The sequence below is a fragment of the Oryctolagus cuniculus genome, chromosome 2 (assembly GCF_051225735.1).
Source record: "Oryctolagus cuniculus isolate XC-2025 breed Fujian yellow rabbit chromosome 2, ASM5122573v1, whole genome shotgun sequence".
Lineage (NCBI taxonomy): Eukaryota > Metazoa > Chordata > Mammalia > Lagomorpha > Leporidae > Oryctolagus > Oryctolagus cuniculus.
The window spans coordinates 138,112,667-138,130,842 of NC_142868.1; the positions used below are offsets into that span (position 1 = coordinate 138,112,667).

The following is an 18,176-nucleotide window of genomic DNA, read 5'->3' on the forward strand; positions in this document are numbered from 1 at the left end:
TTTAGGAAGTGAACTAGCAGATCAAAGATCTCTGTCATTTTGCCTTTCAAATAAATCTTAAAAAAAAAGTGACATTTTGCTTCAAAGTCAAATTCTTCCAAAAAAGATGAATTTGTCTTTCAATATGAATGCAAGTATTAAAAGAAAATTATTTTGAGGTACTTGAGTCAGTTACTGAAAAAAATTTAAGGATGTTCCAAACAACTTGAGTATGTAGATCTAGATATCATCTGGCTTTATTTCTGTTTCAGCAACCTCAGGATTTTATCATGCTAGCAATGAAGCACGGGCCCTGGCAGTTAGTGCTAATTCATTTGTCGGTAAGTTGCCTGGGTGATGGACAAACTTGTTTCCCAGACCTCACAGAATGTTAGTAAAGGTAGGATTTTCTACTGCAGTGCTAAAAATAACACATCTTCCCCCATCTACCAATGAGAAAAACAGACTTTCACAGGATTTAGAGACTGGGAGGCCTTTCGCCATCATCTATTTCCTCCTTTCAGTTTACTTTGTGAAGTATTAAATCAACATTAAATATTGAAAAGAAAAATTTAAAACAATGTAAACTTACCATTTACTTTCATTTTCTGTCTGTTCCAGTCATTTAGCATGGTTTTATAGATATTTAGTTTGTGTGTGTGTGTTTTACATTTTTATGTTTTACTGCCTCCACTTAATTTTACATACACAATCACCAAATTTACCATCTCACTGAATTTATACTCTTCCTATCATACTGATATCATTTTCTCATTGACCCTACTATTGGTTATCCAGAATTTTTATGCCATGACCACAATCTTTATTATTAGCTTTATAGACATTTTCTTCTTTTGACTCATCCCTGGAAATATTTTTTAAAAATTATTTATTTGAAAGACAGAGTGACAGAGAGAGAGAGGGAGAGGCAGAGAGAGAATCTTCTATCTGCTGGTTCACTCTGTAAGTGACCACGACAGCCAGAGTTGGGTGAGAACAAAGCCAGAAGCCTGGTACTTCATTCAGGTCTTCCACGTGGGTGGGAGAATCCCAAGCACTTGGCCATCTTTTTCTGCCATCCCAGGCTCATGGGAACCAGCTCAGAAGTGGAGCAGCAGGCACTGGAACCGGCACAGCAATACGGGAGGCTGGTGTCCCAGGCAGCGGCTTAGCCTGCTGCACCATGCTAGCTCCCTGCCTTTTCTACTGGTATTCTTATTCGTGAGTTGTGAGTTTGCATTTGGGGCCCATTTTTAGGATTTCGGTGCTTTACCAACATTTTTATAAATTTTACATATATTATAAAACTTGATATTTTATATCTAAAACTAACTATAAGTATTTTTTCCAATTTAATATTCTTGTTTTAGTTCTATAAAGCCTCAACTTGGAAGAAATATTTTAAATCTTACCTCTATATCTTTCCCTTTGTATTCCTCCTCCTATTCCTTCAATGGTTAGAAAATCTCTTTTTTGGTGAAACGTTCATAATTTTGAGCTGAGTGGTGATTAGGCGTGCAGGGGTTCCTTTTATTAATCTCTCACTGGGACAAATATAGGAAAATGTCCATCATAAAAACTGTATAAAAAGCCTCTCTCTGCCTCATTGCTAGAATACTTATTTTGTGTTATTGCTACCAGTTTTTCCTCCTACCCCTTTCATTTTACAATGGAGGAAACGCTTGCCTATGAGGTTAAAGTAACTCGCTAAACATGAGTCATCTTGTTCCCTTCCTCCAACTAAACTTAGCTACAGCCTCTTCTTTTTTAGACATGGCTAAACACCCAGAGGCAGGGCTAGCTGGGGAGGGCTAGAACTGAATCACAGAAAGGCAGGCTGGTAGATCCCAGGTGCCTGGTATGGAGTCCTACAAACTCACACCCACCCTACCACATACACACAGTAGGCCAGGGTGCACTGAGAAACGTCCACAGCGGCTCTCCCATGAGAGAAAACCCTGATGTGCAGCCATTCTCTGGCATACATATTTCCATCGTGACTGATTCTAGTTGCTGACTGCTGGCACTGAACATAGAGTTGAAAACAGATGGGCAGTAACATACCACGTTACACTATTGCCACCACACAGACCTAATAGTACAACTAACCACCAGAGCATGGATCATGTAAAAGGCAATAAAAGAATTAGACAGTGATAAGCTGGTCTTTCTTTCTTCCTTTCTTCCTTTCTTCCTTTCTTTCTTTCTTTCTTTCTTTCTTTTTTTGACAGGCAGAGTTAGACAGTGAGAGAGAGACAGAGAGAAAGGTCTTCCTTTCATTGGTTCACCCCCCCAATGGCCGCCACAGTCGGCGCGCTGTGCCGATCCAAAGCCAGGAGCCAGGTGCTTTCTCCTGGTCTCCAATGAAGTTGCAGGGCCCAAGCACCTGGGCATCCTCCACTGCCTTCATGGGCCACAGCAGAGAGCTGAACTGGAAGAGGAGCAACCCGGACAGAACCGGCGCCCCAACTGGGACTAGAACCCGGAGTACCAGTGCCACAGGCAGAGGATTAGCCTAGTGAGCTGCAGCGCTGGCCTGGTAAGCTATTTTAAATATAACTTATTTGTAAATAGTTATATTGTTAATATGAATTTTTAAATCATAAAGTCACATAATTTAATTTTAAATAATGGCTATATTTAACAATCAGCTTGAGAAACCTCTAAAAAATTAAAAGTCAGCTCTCGCAGCTGACACACAGACATTTCAGGACACTGCTGGGAGACAGACCATAGGGAAAGCAGAATTTATTTATTTACCTATTTAAAGATTTGTTTATTTATTTATTTGAACTATTCATTTATTTGAAAGGCAGAGTTACAGAGAGAGGTTCACAGGTCCACTCTCTAGATGGCTGCAATGACCAGGGCTGGGCCAGGCAGAAGCCAGGAGCCACAAGTTTTATGCGGGTCTCCCATGTGGGTGGAGGGACCAAAGCACTTAGGTCACCTTCCACTGCTTCTCCCAGGCCATTAGCAGGGAGCTAGATTGGAAGTGAAGCAGCCTGGGCTCGAACTGGTTCCCATATGGGAAGGTTATCCAATGCTGTACCATTTTTCAGAATTTTGCTCCTTTTTAAGCTGACTGTAGGATTTTAAGACCAACATTTAGGGCCACCACTAGTGCCCAAACAACAATCTTGGCATGTAAGGGAGGGTGTTCAGTCCTTCCTCTACCTTCCTGCTTCCAAAGACCAAGTCCATCCACAGGCACTGACATACAGAAGACCAGGTGACTCCACCCAGAAAGGGACAGAGCGGGGATCGGTAGGGCAGCTTTAATAGGGAGCACAAAAGAACCCGGAAGGGGTGAGCTGTGCCACACACAACAGATATCCCACCCTATCATCTCTCCCACAAATCCAAATCAGTATTTCAATCCCAGAGAAGTTCACGTGACTCTCATGTGCTCTGGAGAAGTTGTGCTAGTGTGCTACCCAGACCAACACCAACACCATCATCTTCTCCAGGGACCTTGCTCCAAGAGTAAATTCTTGGCTCTCTCCCAACCCAGGCCTAGAGAATTTAAATATTCTGTGAGTGAAGTCCAGCGATTCGGAGTTTAAGAGGCCTTCCAGGTGGTTCTGATGTATTCTGTAGCTTGAGAACCCTGGTTCGTTCTATGTTAATAATTCTAGACTCCAACTATTGATGCCTAAAAAGGTCCCAAACCACCCCAGGGATGTTTCATAAGTGTAGACTGCCGTTTGTGAGTTTACATCAAGTGTAAGGGAATAAGGGAGAGAAGGAGAAATTACATAAACAGAGGGTGGGGGTCATAACACTTGTAAAAATACCGGTACAGGCTGGCACCGCGGCTCAATAGGCTAGTCCTCCACCTAGCAGCGCCGGCACACTGGGTTCTAGTCCCGGACGGGGCGCCGGATTCTGTCCCGGTTGCCCCTCTTCCAGGCCAGCTCTCTGCTGTGGCCCGGGAAGGCAGTGGAGGATGGCCCAGGTGCTTGGGCCCTGCACCTCATGGGAGACCAGGAGAAGCACCTGGCTCCTGGCTTCAGATCAGCGCGGTGCACCGGCCGCAGTGCGCCAGCAGTGGCAGCCATTGGAGGGTGAACCAACGGCAAAAAGGAAGACCTTTCTCTCTGTCTCTCTCTCTCATTATCCACTCTGCCTGTTAAATAAATAAATAAATAAAAATAAATAAATAAATACCAGTACAACCTGACTCCAGAAAAGTGTTTGCCATACGTCACGTAAGCAGTAGAGTTCTCAAAACCAGCCACTGCAGCATGTGTTATCCTGGGCAGGCTGCACCTGCTAGTTTACAGTATCTGTCAACTTCCAAGTTAACTTTTGTCCCCACACATGGAGCTGGCATGGGGTACAGTGGAGGTCATTCAGTGTCGGGGTGCCAGCTGAGAATCCAGAAAAAGTGCTGAGTTTCAGTTGCTGCTCTGGCCTCCAGAATTGCCCCAACCTAGGAGAGCTGGCTTATTCTGGCACAAAACTGGGATGGCATCACTACTGTGCAGGACTTCTGGGAGAATTAGCAGTAATCACAGCTCCACTATCATCTCCTTCCCCCTTAGGATAACTTTCTTTCTGTTTGGGATTGGGTTTCATAAACTATGAAGGTGGGCCAGTCACTAGGAGGAAATAATGATTAGTCCAAGGCAACCCCATTCCAACACCCATGAGGGCTGAAGAGTGGCCATGTGACTACTGCCAGTCAAGAGAATGAAGGATGATGGGCCTGCGCTGTGGTGTAGTGAGTAAAGCTGCTGTCTGCAGTGCTGGAATCCCATGTGGGCACCAGTTTGAGCCCCAAACTGCTCCACTTCCGATCTCGCTCCCTGCTAATGCACCCAGGAGAGCAGCAGAAGATGGTCCAAGTCCTTGGGCCCCTGCACCCATGTGGGATACCCAGAAGAAGCTCTTGGCTTCAGGTTGGCTCAGCTCCAACCATTGTAACCATCTCTCTCCCTCCCTCCCTCTCTCTCTCTCTCTCTCTCTCTGTAACTCTGCCTTTCAAATAAATAATTTTTTTTAAAAAAGAGAGAAAAGGACAAACCTGCCAAGAGTCTTCTGAGAAAGAATTGCCCTCAGATCAAAAAGAGACTCAGCCTGCCAAGTGCCCCCTTGCTTCTGGCCTTACATGTTGGCAGGACACAATGTCTGCAGCTACAGCCTCAAAATGACTCTAATTAATAAATGCCCACCATGCTATCCCAGAAAAGTTCTCAAACTCAAAGCATACAAAAGTCACCTGGGAAGCACTGACAAATACTGAGGCTGGATTACAATTTGCAGGCCATAGAAGATGATCCATTCGCTCAGCATACCTTTGGTGAACAACCTGCTATGTGCTCAGCACAGTGCTTGGCTAGAGGATAGACAGGCATGGTACCTGCCCTCAGAGTAGCACTGAGCCAAATGGAGGAGACAGGCCGTGATCAGACACCAGTAAGGGGATGTTCCTGGGGTGAGGGAATCTCAGAGAGCGACAGGCGCACGTAGCAGAGGCCCCTAACCCAGGTTAAGCCAATCAGGGAAGGAGCCAATGTCAAGATGAATGTTGATGAGTTGGCCAAGCTTAGGACAAGGAAGCACAGAGACATGTTTTCAGCTCCCAACTTTGGCCTGGCCCGGCTCTGGCCATTAAGGGCATCTGGGGACTGAACCAGCAGATGGGAGATCTTTCTCTGTCTCTATGTTTGAACCTCTCTCTCCCTCTCTCTCTCCCTTTAAAATTAATAAATAAACTTTTTTTTTAAATGAAGTAATAGCAGAAGTGGAAGCTAAGCAGAGTTCATTAAGTGCCTTCATGAGCACCGTGGAGAGGAGTAAGGAAGAAAAAGTTAGAAGCTGTTAACTCACCTTCCCCGGAGAGAAGATTCAACCACACACAATGAGAACTTGAACTTGTTCTCGGTAGGCACAGGGCCCCTCTGTGGGAGCTTCTGGTCATGGCTTGATATGCTACCTCTCCAGGGAGCAAGGGGCTTACAGGAAGGACCTTCACAGTGAGTCAGGTGGAGTGATGCTCCTGCTCTGTTACAGTTCACTCTTCTCACACTCTGTGTTGTATCTAGGCCTAAAGAGTTCATGGGGACAGGGGCTGGGGGAGGCGGGATGGGGAAGATCTTTTACACAGTAATTCTCTGTCTGCCTTGTAGCTGTCCTTTTCTCTTTTTTTTTTTATTTTTATTTTTATTTTATTTATTTATTTTTTTGACAGGCAGAGTGGACAGTGAGAGAGAGAGACAGATAGAAAGGTCTTCCTTTGCCGTTGGTTCACCCTCCAATGGCCACCGCGGCCGGCGCGCTGCAGCCGGCGCACCGCGCTGATCCGATGGCAGGAGCCAGGAGCCAGGTGCTTTTCCTGGTCTCCCATGGGGTGCAGGGCCCAAGCACCTGGGCCATCCTCCACTGCACTCCCTGGCCACAGCAGAGAGCTGGCCTGGAAGAGGGGCAACCGGGACACAATCCGGCGCCCCAACTGGGACTAGAACCCGGTGTGCCGGCGCCGCTAGGCGGAGGATTAGCCTAGTGAGCCGCGGCGCCGGCCGTGTAGCTGTCCTTTATCTCTGCTGCTGACTGTGAACAACATACTTACTCTGGAGACTGGCATTGTGGTGTAGTGGGCTAAGCCTCTGCCTGCAGCACCAGCACCCCATATGGGCACCAGTTTAAGTCCTGGCTGCTCTACTTATGATCCAGCTCTCTGCTATGGCCTGGAAAGCAGAAGACGGCCCAAGTGCTTGGGGCTTCTACACCTGCAAGGGAGACCTGGAAGAAGCTCTTGGCTCCTGGCTTCAGATCAGCTCCTGTTGCAGCCATTTGGGGAGTGAACCAGAGGATGTCTCTCCTTATCTCTATCTGTAACTGTGTCTCTCAAATACATACTCTAGAGGTTTTGTTCCTGTAGACAGACAGACAGACACAGACACAGACACACACATACACACACACACACACACGAGTTCCCATCCACGGGGTCACTCCCCAGATGCTTCAGCGATCAGGACTGCACCTGTTCTCCTCTAGTTTCCATGTCAAGCAGTCTGGACCAAGAAGTAGCACTCAATTTGCTGACTTCAAACAACCTGAACTTTCAAAAAGAATTCTTCAAAGGTGGTGGTTTACGTTCCCATAGCAAAAGTTCTCAGTCCAGTCTAAACACAAGCAAACATTAACAAATCACTCCCATTAAAACCAACAACAGAGGCAAGTGTTTAGCCTGGCAATTAAGACTGGTTTAAGAGGCCCATGTCCCATACTGGAGTGCCTGGGTTTGAGTCTCCTGAGGCTCCTGATTCCAGCTTCTCCTAGTACAGATGCTGGGGGTCAGCAAGTGATGGCCCAAGTGATTGGGTTCCTGCCACCCATGGAGGACACCAGGATTGACTCAACTCCCAGCTTTGATGGAGCCTGACCGCAGCTATTGCAGGCAGTTAGGGAGTGAACCAGTGGATGAGAGTTCTCTGTTTCTCTGTCTGTCTCTCTCTTTCTCTGACATGGTGCAACTAGGTAGTTAGTGTAGGACTGAGTACACTGGAAGCCCCTGCAAGCCCTCAGTCTAATGTTATCCCTGTACCTGTCCATCAAAACACTCCCTTTCCCAGGATACACTGTTTCATCCAGGACCTACAAGGGAGGATGCAATGAAAATATCTATATTAAGCTCTACGTGGAATTTATGGAGGTATCATAAGATTCCCAGGTGGCTTCATGCATGTAGAGGTAACCATCCCCTACATCGCTCTTTTTTTTTTTTTTTTTTAAGATCTATTTGTTTATTTGAAAGACAGAGCTACAGAGAGGCAGAGGCAGAGAGAGAGAGTCTTCCATCCGATGGTCCACTCCCCAGATTGCCGCAACAGCCGGAGCTGCACCCATCTGAAGTCAGGAGCCAGGAGCTTCTTCTGGGTCCCCAACGTGGGCTCAGGGGCCCAAGGACTTGAGCCATCTTCTACTGCTTTCCCAGGCCACAGCAGAGAGCTGGATCAGAAGTGGAGCAGCCGGGACTCAAATTGGCACCTACATGGAACGTCAGCACTGCAGGTGGCAGCTTTACCTGCTATGCCACAGCATGGGCCCATACCCCCTACCTCTCAAAAGAGGCAATGACTGGGGAGAGGCCCCTCTTTCCCAGGGGACCACAGCTGGAGATTCTCTACTCAGGTGCTCTCTCTCTCCCCCCTCCCCACCACTTACCCTTTTTGGCAATCCTCATAATGGGTATTTCTCCATGTGGGGCAACCCACACTCCCGCATGTATGTGCTCACTTTCTCCCCTTGTGAATAAATCTTGTTATCACTGTGCATACTTTATATGTCTGCACTTAGAATGCTTATCTTTGTGTGAGGCAAAGAGCTGGAGAAAGATTGGCACACACCCATGCCCACATCTCTGCCTCTCAAACAAATAAATAAATTACAAAAATAAAATAAAACCAACAACAGGAGGCTGGCGTTGTGGCATAGCGGGCAAAGCTGCCACCTGCAGTGCCAGCATCCCATAAGGGCACCGGTTCAAGACCCGGCTGCTCCACTTCTGATCTAGCTCTCTGCTATGGCCTGGGAAAGCAGTAGAAGATGGCCTGAGTCCTTGGGCCCCTGCACCCACGTGGGAGATCTGGAAGAAGCTCCTGGCTCCTGGCTTCAGATGGGTACAGCTCTAGCTGTTGGGGCCAATTGGGGAGTGAACCAGAGGATGGAAGACCACCCCCCCACTTCTCTGTGTAACTCTGACTTTCAAGTAAATAAATAAATCTTAAAAACAAACAAACAAAATGCCAACAATAGGCCTCAGATAGAAATCCTAAGTCCTAAGGGGGTTTCTCTTAATGCAACAATCCCTCTTGGTTTCTGTTTAAGTTAAACAACAAACAAACACTTTAGTTGGAGCTGTCACTCTAGAGGTGTTAAATACTGTAAGATGATGGGGTGAATTGCAGAGAGAAAAAACTGTTGTCAATCAAATCACAAAGGAGAGGTAATCAGTACAATAAGAACTATTCTTGAGAGGCCGATGTTGTGGCAGAGTGGGTAAAGCTGCTGCCTACAACATCCACATCCCGCATGGGCGTTTGTTCAGGTCCCAGCTGTTCCACTTCCAACCCAGAAAATAGCCTAGGAAAAGCAGCAAAGAATGGCCCTAGTGCTTGTGCCTCTGCTACCCTCATGGGAGACCTGGAACAAGCTCCTGGCTACGGTCTGGCCCAGCCCTTGGCCACTGCAAGGAACTGGGGACTGAATAAGCAAATGGAAGATCTCTTACTCTTTCTCTGTAACTCTTTCAAATAAATACATAAATATTTTTTAAAAAAATATTCTTGAGAGTTGGAAGGCTTTATTTAGCACATACCCCATTACTTAGAGTGTATAACATAATGACAGGCCTAAGTTTCCTTGGAAAGGTCATGTTTTTGCTACTGTTTTATTCGATTTATCAAGAATGCATATGCTGGACTAGTGTTAGGGTATGGGTGAGTTAAGCTATTGCTTGTGATGCTGGCATCTCAAATTGGAGTGCCAGTTCAAATCCAGATGCTCTGCCTTTTTTTTTTTTTTTTTGACAGGCAGAGTAGACAGTGAGAGAGAGAGAGATAGACAGAAAGGTCTTCCTTTTTGCCGTTGGTTCACCCTCCAATGGCTGCCATGGATGGCACGCTGCGGCTGGCGCATCGCGCTGATCCGAAGCCAGGAGCCAGGTACTTCTCCTGGTCTCCCGTGGGGTGCAGGGCGCAAGCACTTGGGCCATCCTCCACTGCACTCCCTGGCCACAGCAGAGAGCTGGCCTGGAAGAGGGGCAACCGGGACAGAATCCAGCGCCCCGACTGGGACTAGAACCCGGTGTGCCAGCACCGCAAGGTGGAGGATTAGCCTATTGAGCCACAGCGCTGGCCAGATGCTCTGCTTCTAATCCAGCTCCCTGCTAATGCACCTGGGAAAACAGTGGAAGATGGCCCAAGTACTCAGGTCCCTGCCACTTGTGTGGGAGACCCAGAAAGAGTTAAGTACCAAGCTCCTGGCTTTGGCCTGGCCCAGCCTCTGCCATGTAGCTATTTGGCAAATGAACCAGCTGATGAAAGATATCTGTCACTCTGCCTTTCCAATAAATAAAAGTAAATTAATTAAACATCTGAAAAGAAAGAAAGAAAAGAGCTGCTGGGGCTCTGCAGAGACCCCTCTGGTAAGACAGCTCTCACCAGCACTAAGATCACCCAGCCTATGGGTTCAAAAGCCATTTCCACAGATTCAACTAGAAGCCACCATTCAAAAACTCCTACCCAGCTCTGCCCAACACTACAAAGAGTAAGTGCATTTCTTTGTCTGCATGCCAAGTCCCTCAAGAATGTAGGACCACTGAGGTGCACCCCCACACTCCCCATCATCCTTCCCTTGTCAAAACAGCTGCACTCTTCCAACCGTTTTCCACACATTGGCTTGTCAAAAAGAAATTTAAGGAGGGGAAGAAAAACATTTGATCAAATTTTGGCCTAATAGTAAAACACTGGTTAAGTCACCTACATTTGGTTGATACAAACCTCCAGCTCCTGGCCCCGGTTCCCTGCTAATGAGACCTGGAAGGCAGCAGTGATGGCTTAAGTCATTGAGTTCCTGCTATCTATTTGGGAGACCTTGACTGAGTTCTTGGCCCCCAGGTTTGGCCTCAGCCTAGGCTCAGCCATCACAGAGGATAGGAGATCTTCTCCCTGGCCCCTCTACCATCAAATAAGCTAATTGAAAATAAATAAATAAACCAGAGAGCCATAAATCCAAATCCCAAATCACTGTGAACCAAGCACTGACGGAGTCATAGTAAGACAGCGAGGCTAAGAGAATGGGTTACAGTGCCCAGCAGCTGGATGTAAGCCTCAGTTCCCCAGTGGTCTGACTTTGACCAAGGATCGTTGACTCTGCCTTGGGATCCTCCTCTGTAAGGCAAGGTTCATAATTGCCCAGAAAACTGTTATTCAGAGTCACTCAGGGAGGACCTATCAAACTGCCTCCACTGCGACTCTAATTGCAGGGAAAACAAACCCTCAAGGGTTAGGTCTGGTCCAAAGGGCAACACAAAGCCCATGCAAAACTTGCAGCATTTTCTCGTTTTAGATTTGTAATGCATAGAATTTTTGGGTTCTACTCCATAATATATATCTGTGATTGTTTTACTTATAGAAGCATTTTTATCCTCAAATATTTAGGAAAAAGCCCCCCACTGATTTATTCTGCAGCTTCAGGCTCTCCCTGGCTCATCCACCATCCCCAGGGCCTGCCACGCCCCTTGACCACCCTTGGTGAAGAGCAGGCTTAGTCCACAAGGTGAGACTGGGAAGATGAGCATGTGTGTGTGTGTGTGTGTGTGTGTGTGATTCTGCCTTTCAAATCAAGCAGTCTTACAATAAATGAGTGGCTGGACATAAACAAAGAAAACAAGCCACAGGACACGAACCCGGCCGGGGACGGCTGGGAGGCTCATCTTATTCCATGGATGGGTGTGGTCTGGCTTCACTGTGCCTGTTACTCTCTCAGCTGCTTTCAGAGAAAAATGCTCCCTAACCCAATACAAGAAGGCTGAGGAGGAAACTGCACAGCTTGGGCCCTGCCCCAACAGTTACAGCAGTGTGGGTGTTCCCACTTGGCTCTCTGTCATCTGAGAATTCCCTGGCAACTAAAGAGCCATCCACAGAGTTTCTTGCAATATAAGAGGGAAGTGGGTGTCTGGGAATGGACAGGCAGTGGGGTGGATAACTCAGAACACGGCACCCTACTCATCCTCCCCACCGGCAGCTGGAGCCAGCAGACGCCCAGTTTTGACGAATGGTGCCAGTTACTCGGGGCCTACAACGCTCCAAACAGCTCACGGAAGGCGGGCATCCACTTGGGAAGCACTTGATGACGACAGAGGGTTGAAAACCAACCTTCTTGGGTCCCCAAGTCTCCACCTGGTCAAAATCAGGACAAAAGGGCTAGATGGCTCCCCTGGCAAGTTAAGGACCTCCTAACAGTGAGATTCCTTTGTGCCAGGCCCTGGGCCGGAGGCATTAAATAAAAGGGGAGGAGAGAAGGCGGGCAGAAACTAGGAGAGGGCGTGCGTTTCCTAACAGGAGCAAAGAACAGATTTCAATATAAAACACGCAAGCCTTTCTTTTCAAACGCCTCAGCCCAGCATGCGGACTCAATAAACCACCGCTGTGTTCTCCGACTGGCGTCCCGAGCGCAGGGGACTGCTCTGGAGGCCTCGGGACGGTGCCCGCGGGTAAGAGCCGCGTTCGCCTCGCTCTCATCCGCGGGAGCGAGTCCCGGGCCAGCCGCGCCCGCCCGCAGGCCGGCATCAGGCACCCGCTCCTGGGCGCGGCGCGGGCTGGGCGCCACCGCGAGGCGCTCCAGTGCGCGGCGCCCAGACCCTGAGCCCAGCGCCGCGACCCGCAGCCCCCTTACCTCTGGTGCGGAGACGGGGCTGCGCCGGTCCTCTGCGGTTCCACGCAAATCACACCCTCGTCGGGGCTTGGCAGCGGGTCTTATCCCGGACGGATCCGCCCCACTGTTGGGTGGAGACTGAGCCCGAGTTCCTGGTTGTCCCTGTGCTCACGGGACCGGAAAGTCCCTCCCGGGAGCAGCAGCGCACCTGCCGGGAGCCCTGGGAGGGGCCAGCCTGGGCCCGTCAGGCCCTTGCCGGGCCCGTGGCCTTCATGTTGGAGCACACACTCCACAAAGTTTCCAGCACTGCCACCCCTTCCTCGTGCACCCAGATGCTCCAGGAACCCCTTGCGGCACGCAGTTCCCTCTTCACCTGAGTTTGGTACCTGTCCGCAGCCCCCAGGGAGGCCTTAGCCTTGTGGTGCGGCTAGGCCTGTTCCTACCCGCAGGCTGGTCTGGACGCCAACTGCCAACCAGGTCAATGTCGTCTTTCACTTCTGCATCCAGTACTGTATCTAGCAAACAGCAGGTGATCAGGGAATCGAAGTGAAATGATTTTGTTGAGTCTGCAGGGAAATTTCAATTTTAGGTAAAAAAAAAAAAAAAAGTGTGTATGTGTACCCTAAGCTGGAGAGGTAATGTGAAGCTATTTCATGTAGATGCAGCTGGAGGAGACATTCTGACATCGTCCAGATCACGAGTTTTAGGATCCAGAATGATTTCATCTCGAGGCCTGGTTCTGCCGCTTTCAGCTGTGTGCTAACTTAAACGTTTCTTGATCTTCAGTTTATGAGTGAACCTTGATGAAGCAGAATTAACAGGGCAAACAGTAGAAGAATGAAATGAGGATGATTCATTTCCTCAGATTAGAGAGACTATTGCATTCTTTAAAAAAAAAAAAAAAAGACAATTAAGTGACTCAGAAAATAGAGGTCAGGAAGGTGCTCTTGGCACCCTCTGAGATAACCTTCACTGCTGGGCCTGCCCAGTCCCTGGCTCACTGCTGTCGCCTCCCACAACCACCCTCAGACCAGGTTGGGAAGGGAAAGTCTGAGGCTAACTTTTGTGGGATAAAAAGACCAGGGTAAATCTGTGATACCCTTCATTTCCCACAGCTCTCATGGGATCAGACTGAGGTTAAAACCTTCACAGAAAGCCGGGGCCAGCATTGTGCCACAGCAGGTTAAGTTGCTGCCTGTGGTGCCAGCATCCCATATGGGCACCAGTTTGTGTCCCAGCTGCTCCACTCCAATCCAGTTCCCTGCTTGTGAGAGGCCAGAGCCATGCCATGGCAGGCTTCTCACAAGACAAAAAACTGCCTAGGCCCAGGATGCGCCTGGTATGAGAAGATGAAATCTGACAACGGGCAGTTCTTGGTCCGGTCCAGCAGGACCAGGTGAAGGCAACCAATAAGGTGGGCCGTCCTTGGTCCTGCAGGGCCAGGGGAAGGAAGGAATGAGGACGTAATACTTGTTTGCCTGGGAACTATAAAAACCCCGAGAACAAAGAGAAGGGGATCTTGGTCTCCCAGCACGGGAGGCCAGGGCCCCAGCATGCCGGACCTACAAATAAAGTCCTTTTGTTCTTTGCATTTCAGTGAGTCTCGCTGGTTCTTTCTATCTGGGCAATCCGGAACACAACATGCTAATGTGCCTGGGAAAGCAGCAGCAGAAGGTCCAAGTCCTTGGGTCGCTGCCACCCACATAGGAGAGCCAGATGGAACTCCAAGCTCCTGGGTTGCAGCCATTTGGGAAGTGAACCAGCAGATAGAAAATCAACCAATCTCTTTCCACTCTAACTCTACCTTTCAAATAAATTAAACTGCCACAGAAACCAAGAGGTAGGCATTTAGCCTAATGGTTAAGACACCTGTATCCCATTCAGAATGCCTGGGTTCCAGTCCCAGCTTTGATCCCAGTTCCAGATTCCTGCTAATGCAGACCCTGGGAGGCAGCAGGTGATGGCTCAAGCAATTAGGTTTCTGCCACCCACCAGAGGGACTTGAATGGAGTTCTCAGCTCCTGCTGTTGTGGGCATTTGGGTTGTTGATGGGAGCTAGCTCTCTCTCTTCATCTCTCCCAAGTAAATGAAAGTTTTAAATTTAATATAATAAAAACACTTTAGCAGATACAAGATCTTTGCTCAGCTTCTCCCTCAGCCCATCCAATTCCATTTCTCTCAGTTCTTCACAGCTTTCTCTTGAGATCACCCTCACTAGAGTGCTTACACAAAAATCCCCGTATGGAGCTGGCATTGTGGTGCAGTGGGTAAAGCTGCCTACATCCCATATGGGTGCCAGTTCATATCCCGGCTGTTCCATTTCCAATTCAGCTCCCTGCTAATGGCCTGAGAAAAGCAGTGGAAGGCAGCCCAAATGCTTGGGCCCCTGCTGCACCCACATGGGAGACCCAGAAGAAGCTCCTGGTTCCTGGCTTCAGCCTGGCCCAGTGCTGGTTGTTGTGGCCCTCTGAGTGAACAAAGTAGATGAAAGATTTCTATCTTTCCTCTCTCTGTAACTCTTTCAAACAAATAAATAAATAAATCTTAAAAAAAAAAAAAAGAATCCCTCTGTTAGACTCCTCTTTCAGACCCTTGATCTAACACAGAGTATTTTAAAAATTAATATAATGGCTAGAATGAAAGACCCAAAGGAGCCTTAAATTACAAATGCCAGAATGAACACATTCATTTATCTCAGCTCCCTCTTGTAGTCCAACTAAAGTAAGAGTGGAGTTTTTGTTTTTTTGTTTGAAAAAAAAAAAAAAAGAATTCTCACAATAACAAAGAAATAAGGGAGGGGGAAAAGCACAAAACTTTAGAGCCTGGAAAGCAAAGAGACAGGTGGTAACCAACTGAAAAGACCCGAGAAAGCTGACTCCTTAGCCAGGAGTGGAGCCAGCCAGGAAGCAACACGATAGTGTACAATTTCTCAGGAGAGGAAGGAGCTTGCAGCACCAGGTGCCTGTGGTGTACAGGTAAGACTGAAACCCGGGCATTTGCTGGAAGTCTGTACGAGACGCAGCCAGCGTCCTCCACCCCCTCCCCAATGCTGCACAGCTGCCTTTACTGCTCTCCTACGTGGGCACGAGACTAGAAGCACATTCCCAGGAAAGGATAAAGCAGTGGATCTCTGCGGTGGGGCATCAGATGGAGTCCAGGTGTTCTGCTTATCCACGGCTGCCTAACCGACTATCCCAACCCTTGGTAACTTATAAAATGTTGACCATCTTATGAGAGCTCATGATTTTATGAATCTGAATTGAACAGGGCTTGCTTGGCTGAGCAATTCTTCTGTTCCCTGGGGCTTCCACAAAGGTCACCTGGTGGTAATCAGCTGACCGACGGACACCATGGTGAGGGGAGAGGGAAGGCTGGTCCCAGCTGGCACAGCCAAGCACAGCCCTCCGTAGGCCCTCTCCGCACGCAGGCTCAGGGTGATTCCTATGCGGAGGCTCAGGGTTTTCTGCAAGGATTTGCCAAGGAATCCAGGCAGAAGTTTCTAGGCTTCTTATTCTCTACTTGGAAGCTATTAGACATTATTTCTGTTGTGTTCTGTAGGTCATGCACATCTTTAGTCAAGGGAAGGAGAGTTAGACTCCCACCCTGAACAGGGGAAAAAGGAGTGCAAAGAATCTGTAGTTGTCCCTCATCTAAGGCTCTAGACTGACACAAGACTAGGACCACTGTGCTGAAGCTGGAAGGGCCACCTGACACTTAACGTGGCAAAAACTGAGCTTCTGGGTATTCTTCCTCCACTCGGCTCCTAGAACACCGGCAGCCAGGATTAGATCCTGGAGGATGGCAAGCTGGGAATACTCTTTGCAGGGGAATCTAAGAAAAAGACAGGACTTTAATCCATTACTCAATGAAACTGGAGCAACCTGTCAGTGAATTCTCCCATGGAGCCCCACCCACTTACAGGTCCCACAGCCTTGTAGATGTCACTCTTCCAGGGTTGCTAAATAAAAGACGGGACACTTTATTAGATTCCAATTTCAGATAAATATCAAATATTTTACTATATGTAAGTATGTCTTAAATATTGCCTGGGACATACTTTACCAAAAACTGTTCGTTGTTTATCTAAAGTTCAAATGGAGGGGTGGTGTTTGGCCTAGCAGATCCCAAATAAGAATCCCACATCTGGGGGCAGGTGTTGTGGTGCCACTGTTAAGCCACAACTTGGGATGCTGGCATCTCATATTGGAGTGGCTGGGTTTGAGTCCTGCCTCTGCTCCCCATCCAGCTTCCAGCAGATGATGGCCCATATACTTGGGAACCTACTGCCAACATAGGGGGCCAGATTATGTTCCAGGTCCCTGGCTATTTCAGGCATTTGGGGAGTGAACCAGCCCTGGTGGTTGCAGGCATTTAGGGCATGAACCAGTGGATGAAAGTCTTCTTTCTCTCTGCCTCTCAAATAAATAAAATATTAATTAAAAAAATTCAAATTTAACTAGATGTCTTTTGCTTTGCCAAATCTGGCACACTTAAATGAGAGCAGACAGCTAAAAGTGACCAGAATTTAAGGGAAGGACATGACATGAGAGATAGAATCCCCAATATATAGAATAAAAGACATTTGGAAGAAAGAGACTATAGGGAAAAAAGAAAACTGAAAAATGCATTGCAGGTCTCCTTTGAGAAATAAAGATAGGAAAAACAGATTAAAAATAGAATATATACTTTTTTTGACAGGCAGAGTTAGACAGTGAGAGAGAGTGACAGAGAGAAAGGTCTTCCTTTTCCATTGGTTCACCACCCCCAATGGCTGCTGTGGCCAGGGTGCTGCAGCCAGCGCACTACGCCAATCCGAAGCCAGAAGCCAGGTGCTTCTCCTGCTCTCCCAAGCGGGTGTAGGGCCCAAGCACTTGGGCCATCCTCCACTGCACTCCCGGGCCACAGCAGAGAGCTGGACTGGAAGAGGGGCAACTGGGACAGAATCCAGTACCCCGCTTAGGACTAGAACCCGGGGTGCCGGCGCCGCAAGGCAGAGGATTAGCCAAGTGAAGGCGGAGGATTAGCCAAGTGAGCCATGGCGCCAGCCAAATATGTACTTTAATAAATGGAATACGAGGCCGGCGCCGCGGCTCACTAGGCTAATCCTCCGCCTAGCGGCGCCGGCACACCGGGTTCTAGTCCCAGTCGGGGCGCCGGATTCTGTCCCGGTTGCCCCTCTTCCAGACCAGCCCTCTGCTGTGGCCAGGGAGTGCAGTGGAGGATGGCCCAGGTGCTTGGGCCCTGCACCCCATGGGAGACCAGGAAAAGCACCTGGCTCCTGGCTCCTGCCATCGGATCAGCGCGGTGCGCCGGCCGCAGCGCGCCGGCCGCGGCAGCCATTGGAGGGTGAACCAACGGCAAAAGGAAGACCTTTCTCTCTGTCTCTCTCTCTCTCACTGTCCACTCTGCCTGTCAAATAAATAAATAAATAAATGGAATACGCAGGGGGGCAGGCAATTATGTTGCCACTTGGAAAACCTGCATCCATATCTGAGGGACTGGTTTGAGTCCTGGCTGCTCTGCTTCCAATCCAGTTTCCTGTTGATGCGCACCACCTGGGGAGGCAGCAGAGGATGGCTCAGGTGCTCAGGTCCCCGCCTATCATGTGGGAGTTCTGGGCTCCTGGTTCTGGGCTCCTGGTCAGACTGGCCCAGGCCTAGCTATTGCAAGCATTTGGAGGAGTGAAGTAGTGGATGGAAGATGGAAGACGTCTCTCTCTCTCTTTTCCTGTTCCTCCCTTCCTTTCAAATAAAAAAGAAAATAAATTTTAAAAGGGAAGACTCAGAACCACACAGAACTCTTTTCAATTA

General features: G+C 48.4%; 1 protein-coding gene across 2 annotated transcripts in view; it reads right to left on the minus strand.

The window, feature by feature from the left end:
* ANXA4 (annexin A4) overlaps positions 1-18,176 on the minus strand; it is a 105,300-nt gene that overhangs the window by 67,683 nt on the left and 19,441 nt on the right. Inside the window, exon 1 of one of the 2 annotated variants that reach the window (XM_070069010.2) lies at positions 12,388-12,440. The exons of the other annotated variant lie outside the window; for it this stretch is intronic. The gene's annotated coding sequence lies outside the window, so the exon portion shown is untranslated. Of the gene's footprint in view, positions 1-12,387; positions 12,441-18,176 lie in introns of those variants that run through there. 2 annotated transcript variants of the gene reach the window in all.